Source organism: Zingiber officinale, chromosome 9B (genome assembly GCF_018446385.1).
Source record: "Zingiber officinale cultivar Zhangliang chromosome 9B, Zo_v1.1, whole genome shotgun sequence".
NCBI classification, from domain to species: Eukaryota; Viridiplantae; Streptophyta; class Magnoliopsida; order Zingiberales; family Zingiberaceae; genus Zingiber; species Zingiber officinale.
Genome location: NC_056003.1, coordinates 52,826,009 through 52,832,118, shown reverse-complemented (window position 1 = coordinate 52,832,118; position 6,110 = coordinate 52,826,009). Strand labels below are relative to the sequence as shown.

The 6,110-nt window shown below is 36.5% G+C and overlaps 1 long non-coding RNA gene across 10 annotated transcripts; it reads left to right on the top strand.

Moving 5' to 3' along the window:
• Positions 1-1,833: 1,833 nt before the first annotated feature.
• On the top strand, positions 1,834-5,323 carry LOC122022327. 10 transcript variants are annotated; one of them, XR_006122945.1, is made up of 7 exons: positions 1,834-2,017; positions 2,084-2,130; positions 2,205-2,266; positions 2,367-2,533; positions 2,801-2,864; positions 3,916-4,508; positions 5,072-5,323. It is a non-coding gene; the product is annotated as an uncharacterized LOC122022327 (long non-coding RNA). The 10 variants fall into 10 exon arrangements; XR_006122944.1 differs by having other exon boundaries at positions 1,837-2,017; positions 4,425-4,508; XR_006122947.1 differs by having other exon boundaries at positions 1,837-2,017; positions 4,421-4,508.
• The last annotated feature ends 787 nt before the right edge of the window (positions 5,324-6,110 follow it).

Below are 6,110 nucleotides of genomic sequence, written 5' to 3'. Positions count from 1 at the left end.
TCAAGAACAGATACGGGAGTTACTCGACAAGGGACTTATTCGCCCTAGTCACTCTCCGTGGGGAGCTCCGGTACTGTTTGTGAAAAAAAAGGATGAATCTATGCGAATGTGTATAGATTACCGAGCATTAAATAACGCGACGATCAAGAACAGATACCCCCTTCCGTGGATCGACGATCTGTTCGACCAATTGAAGGGAGCAACTGTCTTCTCAAAGATTGATCTAAGGTCCGGTTATCATCAAGTAAAAGTGAAACAAGATGATATACCAAAGACAGCCTTTCGAACAAGATACGGACACTATGAGTTCGTGGTTATGCCCTTCGGAGTGACAAATGCCCCTGCTGTGTTCATGGATTTGATGAATCAGGTATTTGCGGCATATCTCGATAAATGTGTGATCGTCTTCATTGACGATATTCTCATCTATTCAAGAACCCAAGAAGAACATGCCAAACATCTGAATATTGTACTGCAAATCCTCCGAGAGAAACAACTGTATGCGAAGTTTTTCAAGTGCGAGTTCTGGCTAGATCGAGTTATATTCTTGGGTCATGTCATCTCCAAGGATGGAGTCATGGTAGATCCAAGCAAGATCGAAGCCGTAAGTAACTGGAGCAGACCAAAGAATGCCAGCGAAATCAGAAGTTTTCTGGGATTGGCAGGCTATTACAGGAAGTTCGTAGAGGATTTCTCCAAAATCGCAGCCCCCATGACGAATCTCACCAAGAAAAATAAAAAGTATGAATGGACGGAGGAGTGTGAGAAGAGTTTTACAGAATTAAAACGGAGGCTGACCAGTGCCCCGATCCTTACTCTTCCGGAAAGCAACAAAGGCTTTGATATGTATAACGATGCTTCCTTATTAGGATTGGGAGTTGTACTCATGCAAGACGGCAAAGTCATCGCCTATGCCTCCAGACAACTCAAAGAGCACGAAAGAAGTTACCCCATTCACGATCTGGAACTAGCAGCTGTGGTCTTCGCTCTGAAAACATGGAGGCATTATTTACACCCACGAAATTATAAAATAGATATATGAATATTATTTTCCTTATAGCATAAAGAAATGAAAAGAATAAGAGAAAAAGGAAAATAAAAACAAAAGAAAATATAGAATAAGAAGAGGTGAGGTCAAGGATTGAACCTTGAACTTCCCACAATTGATGGAGATAAATTGAGGAATGATAACCATTAGGATAAGGAGAAATAATTGGATAGAAAGGAATGAAAAATTTAGTTAAAGGAGAAAAGAAAACTAAACAAAAAGAACAAGAGAAAACCAAGTTGCTTACCTTCTTTTCCCTCTTGGTTAAGAAAAGGGAGCAAGCAAAAGAGGGATTGTCTACTTCCCTCCCTCTCTCTATTTTCGTGGGAATTAAAGGAGTGGGGGAAAAGAGGAGTTGAGGGAATGTATGAGGACATGTTTCATTTAGCAAAGGGATAAATAGGTTTAGAGAAGAAAAACAAGGGATTCACTATAAGAAAAACCCTCATAGACATCGGTGGAACAACAATGATTTTAAGCAAAACCCGATGTCTTTGAGTATTTTATACCGGGTTTTCCAAAAACCGGTGTCTATGAGCGCAGATTTTCGCTCATAGACATCGATTTTTTAACCGATGTCTATGAGCGCCTTTTTTTCGTTAATAGACACTGGTTTTAACAGCAGTTTTAAAACCCGGTGTCTATGATAGCTTCCTTGTTCTATCTACGAAATTGGATAGTAAAAAACCGTTGTTAAAAGTGGTGTTAATGAACCAAAATAAAATAATTTAATTTTCCTACCAATACTTAGCCAAAATTTACAACATTTCACTCTTTCCTCCAAACCTAAACCTATATCGCGTCGTCCACCGTATACCGTCGCGACGCCTCCACCACTTTCCTCCTCGTCGCCGTCCGTCCAACCATCTCTCTCAGCTTCATCTCCCTCTTCCCCTTCCTAGATCGACGCCTCTTCCTCTCTCGATCAAGATTGACTCACGACGCATCTCCTCCACCTTCTCTCTTTGGGTAAGAAGAGGAGCCCTTCTTCGTATTTTGAGAAAGGAGAGGTGACGAGTTGGTCTTGCTTTCTAGGGTTTCAGAGTAGTAGCTGCGGAGGGAGGCAAGATGAAGACGACCAGGTGGAAAGGTTATACTAAGTTTCACCGATCGGATGAAGACGATCAAATCGTAACTTTTATTTCTAAATTCTAAGTTTGCAGGAACCTCACCGCTGCCCTCTTTCCTCTCTCCCTCTCGATCTTTGCCGCAAAGATGGTACCTTTGCTTTCGACAATAGCGTTCTCTGTCATCCTCGACTCCCTACGGTTGAAGTTTTTTCTCTCCTTATCTCGATTTGGTTTTTGTTTCGTTGCAGCTCTTCTTCTCGTACTTCAAGGAGTTGGTAGGTAAAGAAGTGATGGTGGACAGGTGGAGCTGAAGAACGATCTTGCCATCAGAGGAACCCTCCACTCCGTCGACCAATACCTCAACATCAAGCTTGAGAACATTAAAGTCATAGACGAAGACAAATACCCTCACATGGTACTCCAGCCTTCTCCTGCATCTGTTTCTTCTTCGTGTAAATTTCCTTCCTTTCCCCCTTTTCCACTCTTGATTACCATTTTTTTTGTTGAAAGCGTGGGTCAATTTCAAGGCATTGATTATTCGAACCCGAAATTTCATTTTCGGATCTTAAATGATACTATGATACTGGCCAGTGTGGCACCCGGTTTCAGTCAACCTTTACTCTATAAATTCCCCTTTGAACATAAACCCTAGCACTGCCGCTGTTGTTTTTTTTTTTCTCAGGATCGCTCTCGCCTCCGCTTTACAGCTTCCTTCTCACTCTCGCCAATCGCCATGGAGGTTTGGGGTATACCATCTCCTCACTCCATCGACTCTTATCTTTCTTCGATCTATGTTTTCGATGGCATTTGTCCAGTTCGTATAGTTTCTGGAATCTCACTCCTTGAATGTTTTTTTTATGAGATTGAAGCTAAGCACATTTTGTCCATTATTTCTGTTCTCATATACAGTCATCCTTTCGGTTTCCTATGCATTTTTTCGTGCTTAGCCGAATTTTATTCCTTCTTGTGTGTTTTGTCTCTTGAGTGTTTCTTTTTATTATAGTAGTTTTATTTCTTGAGTGGTTAGAATGCCATCTTTATTGCATGGAATTTTTTTAGGGGCGTGTCTTACCTGTGTCATAATATTTGCACTATCATGGAAGTCATTCATATTCTGTTTTTATTATGATCTTTTTATCGTGCACTTTAGATGTTGGAATTTCACATTTTATTGGCATTATATGGAAATAATTTATGAATGGCCATGGCATATTGATCTACAAATTAAAAAAATCTTTTAACTTTTTAAGCATTAAATTTAATCTGCATTATTGTATGCAATTATCTTGTCTTCCATTTTTGTAACTGAACGAGTTTCCTAAATTACTTTAGACTGACACACATGTAAATATGTTGCGTTTATGCTAGTTTTGTAACTTATGTAAATATGTAAATAATTTATGTAACTGAACGAAGTCTTTTGAAGAAATGTCTAGTTAGTCACAATTTACAAAAAACATTATATTTTTTTGATTGTTTTTTTCAGAGCCATTGTAGCACAAGTTTTAACATGTGGATCGACATCATTAATTCAAAAGTAATAACTCCTTTCGGAGACAAACAAAAAATGGAAAGAAAAAACTTCTCATCCCTTTGTTCCCTTCTCATTCTTCTTCTTCACTTGTTTACCTTCAATCCTTTTTTTCAGTGTGATCTGTGCGGTTCTGCATTTTTTTACTGTCGCTTTACTTCTCAGTATCTTTTCCTTGATCGTGATCGTTTGAGCGAATCTTTTTTCCATCATCGTCGCAAGGGATCCTAATGTATATGCAATACAACTTTTTGTTTTCTTTGTAGACGATTAATCTGGCGGTAATCTGCACTCCTGCTGATTATCACACCTGCCCACTAGACACCATCTTCAGTAATTTCATTGATGCTCTCCCAGTTGTGAGTTTTGAGATTCTAGAAAGAAAAACTAAAAAAAAAATCTGATGATATATTTTTATTTATTGTTTTAAGTACTAGTATTTTGCTCTGACATTAAATCGCCACAAATAATCATGTTGGTTATTTCTCATCATGTTTTGTTCTAAGGCTCAAATTTCTGTTAATTAATATTATAACTTTATCAGATGAGTTTAATATCTTGTCGTACATGGTTATTCCTACTTAGTATGCATGTAGATTTATATGTACATATCTATATATGTGATTTCTCTGTGGTTGAGTCATCTCTCGACTTTGTCATTTTGTTTCATTTGACTTTATAGTAGTGTAGACTGTGATAAACAGTCATCTTTTAAATCCTATGATTGTGTTTATTTTTCTAACCTTAACATATTTTATATGATAAAACAAGAAAGAAAGGAAGAAGGTGTGTGAGGTTGACATCTTGAAAAAGGATCCTGAGGCTATTCGAGAGCAAATTGAGAAGCTGGAAAGAATGAGTAAGTAATTTGGCCAAGATCCCCTTAAAATTCTTTTTTCACTAATATTGAATGTGGTCTTTTGATCTCATTGGTCTTCAACTTAACAGTTTTATTTTTACTTTTTTCTTGACATTCTTATAGTCCTTTTCTTTCTAGATTGAAATTTGATGCTTTTAGAATGATACATCAATAGAGAATCATTATGTTGTTTTCCTTGTCGCCATCTAGTACAATATATACAAATTCAATGTAATACCTGTAATATCATTTCAAACTAGTTAACTATTTTGAGACAAATCATTTCTTAGATTTGGATATTCAACACTACTTTATGTAAAGAAGTCTTGTGAATTGATGAATAGTTTTTGTATGGTAATGTTGTTGTATTTTATCTGGCTTTATATTTATGTAGTTGCTCACATTTGTTGAGGTATCCTATTAGTGTAGGGAGAATTTCATTTTACTTTCTAAGACTAACATAGAGCTTTATTGTTGCATTCTCAAAGTTTGCTTTCGAAGAATGTCTTTGCAAAGTGATTAGTACTTGGTTTTACTAATATATTATTTATGTGTTTTTACAGTTTACAAATCTCAAGTACTCTATAGTTGAAATTGATAAAGTGTGGTTCGAGTGGGCTAAATACATGCTAGATTACATTTGATTAGCAAAAGTATTCGATTTTTGAAAGCTTTGGAGGATACATGTATTTTTATGGAATGTAATTTGTGGATATGGACTTGATGTGTACAATATATGTTACCTTTTGATGTTGTAAAAAGAATAGTTAAGTGTAATTTGTGGATACTGACTTAATGTACACAATATTTATTATTTTTTTATGTTGTAAGAAGAATATTTATGTGTTGATTATATGGATATTGACTTGGTGTGTTTAGATATATCGGTGCATTTTTATTTGTGATTTGTTTGGTGAATTAATAATATTAACTTAATTTTGTGATTTGCTTGGTGATAATATTGGGGTTTTCACTAGTTTGGAAATTGAATCGGTGTCATTAAACAATACTGATATTACATCGGTTTTCCACCGCTGCCAAAACTGGTGTTATTAATATATATTACATCGGTTTTACACCGTTGCTGAAATGATGTCGTTAAGTGATACTACACCAGTTCATAACCGATTCGAAAATCGGTGTCGTTAAGTGATACTACATCGGTTATAACCCGATGTCTAAAATGACAGACTTTTTACATCGCCTTCATAGACATCGGTCGATTTTGTAATAGATAGCGGTGGAAAATCGATGTCTATGAGCATTTTTCTTGTAGTGATTAAATTCATTTTTCTTCTTCTCCTTCTCCCTTCTCCATTCCTCACCGAACCAAGAAAACTTCTCTCTCCTCATACCAATTTCTAAGTTAAGTTCTTCTCCAAGAAAGCTAATTTCCGAGGAGAAACCTTCAAGTTCTAGCCCTTACAAGCAAAGGAAACAAAAGGAGGTACAAGAAGAAGAAGCTTCCTCCTTCCTTGTCACCTAGAACACCTTTCTCTCTAAGGAAAACCACAAGCGAAAGGAGGTAAGTTCCCCTCACCTGTGGTACAATAGCTCTTATGGTTCTATGAAGATTCGGTTACATAAAAATCTAAGAAAACA